This window comes from Ornithorhynchus anatinus, chromosome 10, assembly GCF_004115215.2.
Source record: "Ornithorhynchus anatinus isolate Pmale09 chromosome 10, mOrnAna1.pri.v4, whole genome shotgun sequence".
Taxonomy (NCBI): domain Eukaryota; kingdom Metazoa; phylum Chordata; class Mammalia; order Monotremata; family Ornithorhynchidae; genus Ornithorhynchus; species Ornithorhynchus anatinus.
This window is the reverse complement of record NC_041737.1, coordinates 29,504,427-29,518,606: the sequence shown is the minus strand read 5'-3', so window position 1 is coordinate 29,518,606 and position 14,180 is coordinate 29,504,427. Positions and strand designations below refer to the sequence as shown.

General features: G+C 42.7%; 1 non-coding gene across 1 annotated transcript; it reads right to left on the bottom strand.

Moving 5' to 3' along the window:
• Positions 1 to 11,512: 11,512 nt before the first annotated feature.
• Positions 11,513 to 11,650, bottom strand: LOC114814934. Its single transcript, XR_003762729.1, has one exon. It is a non-coding gene; the product is annotated as a small nucleolar RNA SNORA7 (small nucleolar RNA).
• Positions 11,651 to 14,180: the final 2,530 nt, after the last annotated feature.

Below are 14,180 nucleotides of genomic sequence, written 5' to 3'. Positions count from 1 at the left end.
ATGAATGAATGAATACAATACCACAGACTCATTCCCTGTCCACAGCGAGCTTACAGTCGAGACTCTGTGTACATTGAATCCAGCAAATCTTCTGACTACGGTTCCAGGTCCTAGGCCAGATCTTTCCTTCTCATTCTTTCAACCTCTACATATGTGATTCCCCAGTTCAGATTCTCCTTACCTTTTTCTTATGGTATTTGTCAAGTGCTTATTTTGAGCCAGACAATGGGTTAGATACAAACTAATAAGGTTGGACACAATCCATGTCCCACATGGGGTTCATAGTCTAAATTCCCTTTTTACAGATGAGGTAACTGAGACACAGAGAAGTAAAATGACTTGCCCAAGGTTACACAGCAGACAGGTGGCAGGGCTGGGAATAGAACCCAAGTCCTTCCGACTTCCAGGCCCATGCTCTGAATGCTCTATCCACTAATTCCCGCTGCTCTCCTTCTAAATGCACCTTCTCACTGTGCCTCCCTCTGCCCTCTGTCACTCCTGATCCTTTCTATCCTTCCCCTCTGCTTAGAACTCCCTCTCCCTTTCAGTTCTCCCAGACCTTAGTTCTCAAAGGCCTTCTAAAACCTACCTCCTCCAGGAAGCATTCCTGGATTAGTGTTTTACCTACCAGGTCGTAATCTCTAACCACTACCTCAGCACTTATATTCTCACAGATATCCGTAACTTTGATGTACACATCGTTGTGTGTTTTATGCCATTTAGCCACCTATTTTTCACTTTTCTGTCTTTTCATTCTCCTTTTCCTTCGATTACAACTCGTTTTGAGTCTACTTCTCCCACTGGATTGCAAATTTGAAGAAATGGATTGTGATACTCCCTCAAGCATTCAGTACAGCTCCTCATCTTCCCTCCCAAACCCGGTCCTCTCCCAGACTTCTCTATCACCATCGATGGCACGACCATCCTTCCCGTCTCTCAGGCCCGCAATCTCGGTGTCATCCTTGACTCGTCTCTCTCGTTCACCCCACACATCCTATCCGTTACCAAGACCTGCCGGTTTCACCTCTACAATATCGCCAAGATCCGCCCTTTCCTCTCCACCCAAACGGCTACCTTACTGTTACGGGCTCTCGTTATATCCCGGCTAGACTACTGTGTCAGCCTTCTCTCTGACCTCCCTTCCTCCTCTCTCACCCCGCTCCAGTCTATTCTTCACTCCACTGCTCGGCTCATCTTCCTGCAGAAACGATCTGGGCATGTCACTCCCCTTCTTAAACAACTCCAGTGGTTGCCTATCAACCTCTGCTCCAAACAAAAATTCCTCACTCTAGGCTTCAAGGCTCTCCATCACCTTGCCCCTTCCTACCTCTCCTCCCTTCTCTCTTTCCACCGCCCACCCCGCACGCTCCGCTCCTCTGCCGCCCACCTCCTCACCATCCCTCGGTCTCGCCTATCCCGCCGTCGACCCCTGGGCCACGTCCTCCCGCGGTCCTGGAACGCCCTCCCTCCTCACCTCCGCCAAACTGATTCTCTTTCCCTCTTCAAAACCCTACTTAAAACTCACCTCCTCCAAGAGGTCTTCCCAGACTGAGCTCCTCTTCTCCCTCTACTCCCTCTGCCACCCCCCCTTTACCTCTCCGCAGCTAAACCCTCTTTTTCCCCTTTTCCCTCTGCTCCTCCACCTCTCCCTTCCCATCCCCACAGCACTGTACTCGTCCGCTCAACTGTATATATTTTCATTACCCTATTTATTTTGTTAATGAATTGTATATCGCCTTGATTCTATTTAGTTGCCATTGTTTTTACGAGATGTTCTTCCCCTTGACTCTATTTATTGCCATTGTTCTTGTCTGTCCATCTCCCCCGATTAGACTGTAAGCCCGTCAAACGGCAGGGACTGTCTCTATCTGTTGCCGACTTGTTCATCCCAAGCGCTTAGTACAGTGCTCTGCACATAGTAAGCGCTCAATAAATACTATTGAATGAATGAATACAGTGCTCTTTGCACAGTAGACACTCAGTAAATACTACTGATGGATGGATAAGTGCAGGTACATTTAGACTATCTTAGTTATATGTCTCTTAATGAAGGATGCAGAATCTGGTAAACCAATGTTTCATGATCTGGTAAAATTTTATACTTGATCTTAACTGATGAAAACCTTATAATCTCCTGAAGTACATTATAAATAAAAAAGTCCACGATCCCAGACACTTTTCATGTTAGGAAGCTCTAAGTAAAGTTAAAAATTGGACGAACAAGCTCTTTTTATTCAAACACTCATCTTCAGGAAATGCCAGGCATTACTTCAATCAATAAATCAGTCAATCAGTCCTATTTATTGAGCAATTACTGTGTGCAGAGTACTTTTCTAAGTGCTTGGTAGGGTACAATATAACAGAGCTGGTAGACATATTGTTTCACTTAAGAAAAACATTCATTCATTGGTTCTATTGAGCACTTGTGTGCAGAACACTGTACTAAGTGCTTGGGAGAATACAATATAACAATAAACAGACGCATTCCCCACCCACAGGAAGCCAAACAAATAATTTTCTGAACAATAGCAACTGTGCAATAGGAGCTTATAAAATCAAACGGTAAGATAGGATACAACTGTTAGCTGAATGCAGTTCATTTGTATATTTTTTCTATAAAAATGAAAATGTACCCTTTCAGACACATTTTTACAATACAAAATGTGATCTCAAATATCTCTGAGTTTTCAGGCTCTTGAATATTTTAATTTTTTTAACTGTGGCAAGTCTGTATATAATTTTCTACAAATACTCTTCAATAAGCACGGTATAAATTCAACATGGTATTAGCAATCTATCAGGCTCATTGTGCTTAAAACTAAATGACAGCCTATTTAACAACCATACTTATGTTTCATGGCATGAGCTGTTCCTTTGATTTAATTTGTCAAATACATTTTAAATCTTTTATAAAATTCTTCCATGAAATTTTCTCTTAGAGAAACAACTTTTTGTTGTCTAACTCAGGGTCGGCTCAGAGTCTACATTACATTTGTTTTCCTTAAATGCCTAAGTGCTGGGATAGCAATGGAATGAACAGGATATTAAAATGATGAGGGATCCAGAAATTTGCTTTTTCATGCTATTTTAGGGCAGGAAGTGACCATACAAGATATCTAGTCAGTCTCCCCCATAGCAGGACTGCATGATATTTGTGCCCGCCTCTACACTTAAGAATATAGTTTATCAAATTGTACATTTAATTATTTATTTTGATGATTAGTAAATATTTTTATGTCAGTCTTCCCTTTAAAATGTAAGCTCTCTGTAGGTAGAGATCATGTATTTTATATGAACTTCTCATATGCATGAACCAGTAGGTCATGCCAAAATTTGCCATCATCTCATGTGCATGGCAGAAAGAAAGCACTTAATAAATGGTATTGTTGTGACTATTACCTAAAGGAATAGAAAAAGCAAAATTTTCAGATATTCTTCCTCTGGACCAGAGACCAAAATCCTGTGTATTCATGCTAGGGAAGAAGTAGAAAGATGAAGAAGTAGAAAGATAGATTACTATCAATCAATAGTATTTTTGAACTTTTAAAGTTACTATTAGAGGCAGAAAGCCTTATATTAAAAGCTTGCTATATTAGTAAGAATAATAGCTATTATTATTAATAATAAAAATAATGATAGTACTTGTTAAGGACTTACTATGTGCAAAGCACTGTTCTAAGCACTGGTATGGATATAAGTTAAGCAGGTTGGACACAGTCCCTGTCCCACATGGGGCTTATAGTCACAGTAGGAGGGCGTAGGATTTAATCCTCATTTTACAGTTAACTGAGACACAGAACCCAGCTCCTCTGATTTCGAGGTGCTCTTTCCACTAGGCCACACTGCATCTCTACAATGAGAAAGCTTCAAGGTGTAGTGGATAGAGCATGGACCTGGGAGTCAGAAGGTCATTGGTTCTGATCCCAGCTCCACCACTTGTCTGCTGTGGAAGTCACTTCACTTCTCTGTGCCTCAGTTCCCTCAGCTGTAAAATCATAATTAGGACTGTGAGTCCCATGTGGGACAGGGACTGTGTCCAACCCAGTTTTCTTGTATCTACCCCAGCACTTAGTACAGTGCCAGGCACATAGTAACTGCTTAACACACACAATTATTATTATTACTGTTGTATCATTATAGAATTAGTTGACTTAATCCCTGCCCTCAGTCTAGTGGGGGAAGCAAACACTAAAATAAATTAGAAAAAACAACAAGAAAGAATTATCCTCACTGAGCTCCCTGCTTTCTGTCTCTTCCCACTCCAGTTTCATACTTCACTCTGCTGCCTACGTCATTTTTCTAAAAAAACTCAGTCTCCCCTCCATGCTGAAAACCAAGCATCCATAAATTTGCAAAAATGAACTGAAGCTGGTCATGTCTGTCAAGCACATTAAAATATTTTGATACCCATAAATGTTCTGGAGGCAGATGGCTTTAGGGTGCCTTTGCTCCAACCCTTTGGCCGTAGCTACTGTGAAAAGTAGTATGGTCCAATGGATTGAGCACAGACCTGACAGTCAGAGGATCTGGGTACTAATCCAGCCTCTGACACTTGTCTGCTGCATGACCTTAGGCAACTCACTTCACTTCTTTGTGCCTCAGTTACCTCATCTGTAAAATGGGGATTAGAGGCTGTGAAGATTATGTAGGAAATAGACTGTCCGACCTGATTAGCCTGTATCTACCCCAGCACTTAGAACAGTGCCTGACACACAGCAAGCACTTAAATTTTTTTTTAAAAAGCAGCATTAGTTTTTGGATGGTGGCAAACTTTGGCAGGACCCATTGATGGCTGAAGTTATTCTAGCACAGCTCAGTTCTGTTGCTTTAGTATCCCTGATGATCTTTGCTATCCAGATTATCCATCTACTTTTCAGGATTTTTGTTGAAGCTGTTCATCTCAAAAAATGCTCTAAGTGACTCTTTGAACACAAACTTTGATGACTGACAGTTTTGCCCTAGTAAGTACTTCCTTGCTGGCTGAGCCAGAACTAGAACCCAGGACTGGGTACTTTTCCTGGGACTGAGAGAGAGCTGCTAAAAGTACAGAAAAAAAAGGCTAAATGAGAGTGAAAATTTAAAGTCCTTTTTCCAGGAAAGTTTTCTCCTTCGCCAGGTCTTTAAGAAGTCTTTAAGTGCCAGAATCTTTTTACTGTTTCATGCTATCTTCAGTCCTTTTTTTCTTCTGCATTTCTGGGCATTCACATTTTATTTTTGTTTAGGGAAAATCAGTAGTTCAATATTTATAACTGCAAAACTTGGGATAATTGTGAGAAACTCTGAAGTCACCTAAATTTCACATCAATCTAAAAGCAGATTAACAGTTTCAACCTATTCTATAATATCTGTTTATCAGAATGAATTGGGACAGCTACTTTATCTTGACCTAAAACAAATAATAGCACATCATTGGAAGGCAGTTATTTAATTTTGATTTCATTCTAAGAAATTAAGATTGCTGGACTAGGAGGTATTTGGTTGCTAACAGTTGATGAGGTGTGTATTATGGGCAGGGTCACTGAATTTGGACCACTTGTAAGAGTGGGATTTTTTTAAATAATAGCAATAACAGCAGAGTTCTATATTTCATCATTTCTATAATTCAGTGTTCATGACTCATTTCTTGTCTAGTTTTATGCTGTTCATTGAATGTGAATGGATACCTTATATCTGATAAAGAAAACTGTAGATTTAGGTTTTGTAATATATGCATACTTTTGAATGATTTTTTTAAAAACAAACAAAAACTCATTAAAGCAGGGATCATTTTCAGGGTCTTTGAAAATGGAGTTAGTGATATACCTAGTTCAGAATACAGGCATCCTTTTTGATTAAATCCTCTAGATTTTGGCTTGAATCATTACATCAATTTGCTTATTTGGATTGTATACATTTTCAGCCAACTTCCATTATACCAGTCTCAGGAACAGGGTGAATTTGATTAGGTTTGGTGTCCTATTTTCTGCTGCTGGAGTGAAGTCCCTGGGTGTCTCAGGAGCCTCCTCTTCAGCCAAACAGAACCCACAATCTTCTCTGCTCCTTGCTTTCCTGCCCAGCTCAGTCCTCAGGGCTACATGGGAGGAGGTGATGCGTCTCGCACCATATTATTCCAGTGATAAAGAAGCTAGCCAGTGGCCATTACTTTTACCAGTAAGTGTGGAACTATTTACAAACTAGACTTTGCCCTCTACCCTTTGCATCCAGATCTCTCCACTTACATTTTATGTTCTCCTATTACGACTAATATTCTCCTGACACCTGGGTCCTATTTCTCAACTCAGGGAAGGGGAAATGTTCCTGGACCAGAAAGTTGTTTCGGGGAGGAAAGTAGGCCATTGTCATAAATGAGTGTGCATGTGTGTGAATGTGTGTGTGTTAGGGTATGTGTTTGTGGTGGAGACGGGTGGATGAGGAAGTGAAGAGGAGGGGTGGGGTGAGGGGGCACCCCATTTAAGTGAAGTGCCCAGCATCTGCCAAGAGTTCTGCAGGAAGCCGAAATGTCTCGCTTTTTACAAATGTTCCACTTAAGCACTGCTGTTTCCAGGACATTTTGCCTCCGGCAAAGGGATCAGTTGTGTTGCTGCTGCTGCAGCTGTGGCTGCCAATCAGTTGGGCGTGGAGGGGAGAGGTCCAGAACACAAACTACCGCTGCTGCTGCTGCTGCTTCCAGCATGGTGTGGCTCCGAGAGACCCTGTCTGACCCCATTCAGCTGAGACAACCTGGCCCCTTCCTTCTAAGGGGATAGATTTCTTCTCTCACAAAGCCTATTTCGTGAAGTCTAAATGGTCTCCAGCTTATTCTGTGAATAATAATAATTGTGGTATTTGTTAAGTGCTTACTATGTGCCGAGCACTATACTAAATGCTGGGGTGAATACAAGCAAATAGGGTTGGACACAGTCCCTGTCCCACTTGTGGCTCATAGCCTTAATCTCCATTTTACAGATGAGGTAACGGAGGCACAGAGAAGTGAAGTGACTTGCCTGAAGTCACACAGCACACAAGTGGCACAGTCAGATAGAACTCATGACCTTCTGATGCCCAGGCCTGTGGTCTACCCACTACCACATGCTGCTTCTCTGAATGAGAGACTGACAGCCATTGGATTGCACCCCTTCTGTTTTCCTATTATTAGTGATATTTGGTAAAGCTTTTACTATGGACCAGACATGACGTTAAATGCTGGAGGAGATACGGGCTAATCCTGTCGGATACAGTGCCTGTCCCTCATGGAGCTTGGGCAGGGATTTTTTTTTTTAATATTAAGTGCTTCTGATGTGTCAAACATAATCAGGGTAATCAGCGTAGCTCAGTGGAAAGAGCATGGGCTTTGGAGTCAGGGCTCATGAGTTCAAATCCCAGCTCTGCCACTTGTCGGCTGTGTGACTGTGGGCAAGTCACTTCACTTCTCTGCGCCTCAGTTCCCTCATCTGTAAAATGGGGATTAAAACTGTGAGCCCCATGTGGGACAACCTGATTCCCCTATGTCTACCCCAGCGCTTAGAACAGTGCTTGGCACATAGTAAGTGCTTAACAAATACCAACATTATTATTATTATTTTAATCAGGTCAGACATAGTCCCTGTCCCACATGGGGCTCACAGTTTAATTTCAATGTCATTTTACAGATAAGAACAGAGTCACAGAGAAGTTAAGTCTCACAACAAGTCTGTGGTAGAAGTAGAATTAGAACCCAGCTCCTCTGACTCCCAATCCTGTGCACTTTCCACTAGGCCACGCTGTTTCTCTTGTTCCAAAAAGCTTGTTGTTTTGTCTGCCTTTGCCTGTCTGGGGAGGTTTGCTCCCAGAGGCCCTGCTAACCTAGCGAGGCTGCTGAGAGAAAGGAAGTCACCCTCTCTTTGTTGTATATCTTCCCTGACAATCCGACCAGCCACTGCATGTTCTGTTCAACAGCTAATAATTTGTATCCAGGATTTAACCGCATACACATGAGTGTGTTGCTGCTTGCCCTGACACTCCTCAGCTTTGCTTGTTTCTGGAACTTTCTCTTGCAGCTGAACCCTGTGAGTCGATCGGGACTTGTATAAAAGGGTGGGTGGGGGAAATGGAGAGGAGTAAGAGTGATGTGAGAGTGGAGGAAGAAAGAGACAAATAAGACAATAATAACACTACTGCCACACATCCTGAAATAGTAAGTGCTATCTGGGAAAAGTGTCAGTCCCCATATCAGGAGCCAGCACAGAAATGGGGAAGCATAGCCTAAACAGGGGAGGGTGTAGTAGGAAGGCAGAGTTGAGGGGTTAAGTGTCATAGAGTGAGTTGCAGCATGGCTTGGAAAGAGCATGGGCTTGGGAGTCAGAGGATGTAGGTTCTAATCCTGTCTCTGCCACTTGTTTGCTGTGTGACCTTGGGTAAGCCACTTAACTTTTCTGTGCTTCAGTTATCTCATCTGTAACATGGGGATTAAGATGGTGAGCCCAATGAGGGACAACCTGATCTACCCCAATCTACCCCAGTGCTTGGCACATAATAAGCACTTAACAAATACCACAATTATTAATTATTATTAGTTTCTAGTCTTTGATTCTTGAGATTGTTGCTTTGTTTCCCCTTTCCCTGTCTTTTCTCTCCTCACACATGCATGCAAACACACATTAGACCATGAGTCTTGTGGTTAGAGAAGAGGTACTTCTCCTCTAGCTGAAAAACATCTACTCATTCCTTCCCTACTAGCCCGTTCTCCAAGCTAGGGATAATTATGGTGTGTTTCTAAGGTTGTAATGGGTAGGGAAAGAGTCTGCTAATTCTGTTGTATCTTGCTCTCGCAAGCACTTAGAGAGCTTTGCATGTAATAAATACTTAAATACCATTGATAGTTTAGCGTTTACTACATGCCAAGAATTGTACTAAGTGCTGAGATAGATACAGCTTTATGTAATTGCCACTGGTATTTGAAGACCTCATTGATGGTGAAGTTCATTCAGTTGTATTTAATGAGTGCTTACTATGTGCAGGGCACTGTACTAAGTGCTTGGGAAAGTACAAAATAGCAAAAAACAGTGATGTTCCCTGCCCACAAGGAGTTTACAGTGTTGGGGGGTAGAAAGACAGTACAAATAAAAGTAAAGATATGTACACAAGTGCTGTGGGGTTGGGAGCGGGGAGAGCAAAGGGAGCAAATCAAGGTGATGCAGAAGGGAATGGGAGATGAGGAAAAGCGGGACTCAATCTGGGAAGTCCTCTTGGAGGAGATGTGCCTTCAATAAGACTTTGAAGGGGGGAGAGTAATTGTCTGTAGAATTTGAGGAGGGAGGGCATTCCAGGCCAGAGGCAGTCCACCTACATGTTTGTGGATGACTAGAAAGGGGTGGCTGGAAAGATCAATGTGGAATCTACCATCCTGACTATATTGGTCATGAAAAAATTTGTTTCTTGTAGTATTGTTGTACTTTACATTTGTATCACCTGACATTGTTTTTCTTGCCTCCTTGTCTCTCATTTGCAGGTCTGTTCTCAGCAAGTGACTCCCAGTTTTCAGCATTGTTTGACTCTTCATTTTACCATGTCCCAAAAATGCCTCCTTTTCTTCTGGTTTCCCAGTTTCAGCTCTCCATACAGCAACTGTTTAGGTATCCTGCTGTTGCTCATTTTCCCTACATGTCCACCCAGTGTACCTGGATTAAGGTGAGCATAACTTTGTAAGAGAGTGATATTTCAGAACTTCATGTTTGTGATCTTGTCTTGCCATTTGCTATTAATCTGGCCCTAAGTGACCCTGATGGAGCTGGATGATGGTGTTTGTATGTTGCCCAGGTCCCCTAGGCACAGAGAAGCTTGGACAACACTACAGCTCTGTAGGCATTTAATTTGTTCTGAAGTCTGATGCCATGCTGCGGCCCTAGTTTGATAGCCTCCCAAAAGAGGTCCTTGCATTCTTAATTCAATATTTTTTTTGTTATCTTGAGGTTTTTGGTTTTTTTAATGATATTTGTTTAGCACTTAGTATGTGCCAGACACTGTTCTAAGCACCAGGGTAGATAAAAGGTAATCACATTCTTAATCCCCATTTTACAGAAGAAGTAACTGATGCCCAGAGAAGTGAAGTGACTTGCCCAACATAACACAGCAGACAAGTGTTAGAGCTGGGACTAAACCCCAGGTCTTTCTAACTCTCAGGCCTGTGCTCTACCCACTAGACAATACTGCTCAGTTTGCTATTTCAATACCCATCCTTCCTCCTACTTAAACTGTGAGCCCCATTTGTGATGAGGACTGTATTCAATCTGATTAAGTGGTATCTACCCCAGTGCCTAGCACAGCACTTGATTCATGGAAAGTCTTTTTCTGTAATGGTATTTGGTAAGTGCTTACTATGTGCCAGGCACTGTACCTAACTTTAGGATGAATACTAGATAATCAGGTTGGATGCAGACCATGACCCAAGTGAGGATTGTAGTCTTCATTCAGTATTTCAGATGAGGTAAGTGAGGCACAGAGACTGACTCACTAGGCCATGCTGCTTTATAATTACTGGCATTATCATCATTAGCATTATTATTATCATTTTCCTGCCTAGCATTACATCATAGGGCAGTGATGTAGCTCTTTCGTAGCTCTCTCATAGCGTTTAGCTCTGTATTGCCAATAAAAGTTTTTGATTGTGTTTCTGCACTTCCTGCTCTAAGATGGTATATCATCTTCAGTTTTCTATCCCACATGTACCTCAGAGGCTAATTGGGGCCAGAGGGGAAAACTTGTCTTATTTCCCTTTTTACAGATCCAGAAGCCGAGGCCCATACAGCATGGCCTCATGGCAAGAGCACAGGCTTGGGAGTCAGAGGATGTGGGTTCTAATCCCAGCTCTGCCACTTGTCTGTTATGTGACCTTGAGCAAGTTCCTTAACTTCTCTGTGCCTTTGTAAAATGGGGATTAAGTCTGACCCCCAAGTGGGACAACCTAATTACCTTGTTTATACCTCAGCCCTTAGAACAGTGCTTGACATGTAATAAGTGCTTAACAAATACCATCATTATTATTATATTATCATTAAGTGATTTGCCCAAGGTCACACAGCAGGTAACTGGGATTAGACTCCAGGTGTCCTGACTCCATCTTATGCTTTCCCCATTTAGACCTGACTGCTTCTCTAGGACAAGTAGTTTGCAGGGATTAGGGGTCAATTTCAGACATTCCCACTTCAGAGAACAGGGTTGCCTGAGGCCCATTTTCTGAGCCTGAGAAGGACCTGATTTCCAGACTCTGGTGCTCTGCTCCTCCCCTTGGGAGGCAGGCATCTAAACCCTACTTGCCAAGGCTAGCAATAGCATGGTCTTGTCTTACGCTGGCGAGTTGTCTTTGGCCCATAGCAACACCATGGACATATCTTTCCCGGAATGCCCCACCTCCACCTGCAATTGTTCTGGTAGTATATCCATAGAGTTTTCTTGGTAAAAATATGGAAGTGATTTACCATTGCCTCCTCCCGTGAAGTAAATTTGTGTGGCCTTCATTTTCTCCCATGCCTCTGCTGTCCAGCACAGATGAGTTTTGACTTGTAGCAGATTGTCTTCCACTCGCTAGCCACTGCTTAAGCTGGGAATGGAATGGTCAGGCCTCTGCCTGACTATCCCTTCTGTAGTCAAGACTGGTAGAGTACTGGGAACTCTCCAGGTGTGACCCTGAGAGGGGGCTAGCATGGTGGGTGGAATATTAACCAAAGTCTTTGGATCTAAGCCATTCAAGTCAGTTAAAAACAATCTCAGAATATATTGATCATTTGAAATCTTGCAGAATGCTCAGGACTTTCAGAGAGTATAGTAGAATGTTGATGATAGGTAATCCCCTTTTATAACCTAGAAAATTCTAAATAAACGGTCTTATACTTGAGGAAAACCAAACTGAAGAAGTGACCATGTGAAACATCTGAATGATTTCAGTGTTTAATGAGAGCTTCTTTATTTCTGTAAAACCTCAGGATGGCTCTAAAAATCCAAAAAATGAAGAAGGTGTCAGGGCTCTGGTGAGGCTGTAAACTCTTCCTGAGCTCTGCTCTCCTCGTTAGGAGTTAGTGAAAATTTTGCCCCTGCCTCAGCCCCAGTACAGCTGAGTAGGCACCTGGCTCAGAGGCTCAGCTGTTCCTTTGGCTCCTCATTTCTCCCACATTGCCTGGTGAAGTAGAGCCCTTGAGGCCACAATGGCCGCAGCCAGCCATTCTGACTCACTTGCCCCCAGTGTCCAATTGAGTCCCCACAGAGATGCTGATCTGATCAGCAGAGGAAAGTTATTTTTGGTACTTTCTGCCCCATGAGGGCCTCAACATGGGGCAGACATGGCTATTTTGCTTGTCCTGAGCCCCTGGCTCTGTCAGAGGGAACTGGGCTGGGTTTCCATAAGGAGAGATTGGATAATGTTTTTGTTTTTAATTTTATTTGTTAAATGATTACTGTGTGCCAGGCACTAATTGCTGGAATCCATGCAAGCTAATTAGGTTGGGTGCAGTCCATGTTCCATATGGGGCTTACTGTCTTAATCTCCATTTCACAGATGAGGTAATTAGGCACAGAGTAGAGAAGTAAAGTGACTTGCCCAAGGTTACACAGCAGACAAGTAGCAGAGGTGGGATTAGTACCCAGTTCCTCCTGATTTATAAGCCCGTGCTCTATTCACTAGGTGCTTATTATTCTTTCTTTCCATTCCTCAAGCTGAACATTGACTCTCTTGAACTCCAGATTAGACCATTTAGGCCTCACAAATGGTAAAGGTAACAGCATAGGGAGAATGCCTGGGAATCATGGATACAGCCCCACCAGAAAGCTCACTCACAGGAGGGATCAACTGTAATTGCTTGAGTGTCTTATAGGGAGCAATGTACTTGCAGTTCCTTGCACTCACCCCTCAGAGGAGGGACTTGGGATACGTCCTGGTTTGTCTCAGTCCACTGCATCTCCATCCTAATTCCAGACCAGGTTAGAATATGTGAGTGACTCGATGGTTGTGTGTGTGAGGATGTGAAGCTATGGGGGTGTTGGTGAATTATCTTGACCATGTGGATGAATAATGTGTGTAAACTGTGTTCTATGGGTATACAGACTGTGTGAGTCAGATGTATTGATGGTCATATACGTTAGTGTTCTGTGTGTAACCCAGATCAAAGTTGGGTAGTTTTGCCATTCATTCAATAAGCATTAATTGACATGAAGCATGGCATAGTAGACAGTGCTCTGCACACAGTAAGCACTCAGTGAAGATGATTGAGTGGAGTGAAGACATAATGGCCCAGAGAAACAGCATAGCCTAGTGGAAAGATCACAGGCCTAGGAGTCAGGACCCCAATTCTAATTACAACCCTGCCACTTGTCTGCTGTGAGACCTTGGTAAGTCACTTAACATCTCTGGGCCTGCTTCCTTATTCATAAGCTGGGGATTAAGTCCCACTCCCTCCTACCTAGACTGTGAGCCTCATGTGGGACATTAACCAAGTCCAAAATGTTTACCTTGTATTTACCCAAGTGCTTAGAATAATTCCTGGCACATAATAAATGCTTAACAAGTACCATAATTAAATAATATGACAGACTCCACTAATCTGTAACAATTACTCCTCGGTATTCTTGATCATAACTGTTCCCTACTAGGGAAGATAGGTTCCAGCTGAGAACATCGGAAGCAGCTTGGCCTAGTGACTAGAGCATGGCCCTGGGAATCAGGGGTCTGGGGTTCTAATTCCAGCTATACCACTTGTCTGCTGAAGCCTTGAGCATGGTCAAGTCACTTAAATTCTCTGTGCCTCGGTTACCTCATCTATAAAATGGTGACTAAGATTGTGAGCCCTTTGTGGGAAAGGGATAGTGTTTAGTGCCTGAAACATAGTAAGTGCTTAAATACCATAAGGTGTGGTAATCATTCAACCAACAGCATTTATTGAATGTCTACTATGTGCAAAGTGCAGTAGTAAATGTTTGTGAGAATACAACAGTGCTAGATGGTATGGTCCCTGACCTCAAGGAGCTGACAATCTAGAAAGGGAGAGTCAAAATAAAGTATAGAGTAGATAGAAGAAAATGAAAGGTTAACTCTTTGAGTGAATGGTGCACGAATAATAGAGTACGTAAGTCGATAGATATGGAACTTCAAGTGGTGGTGAGTCCATAAATATGGAGGTGTGAAAAGTGCTGAAGTGGTAGAGGTAGTAAGCTCAGTGCTCTGCACACAGTAAGCG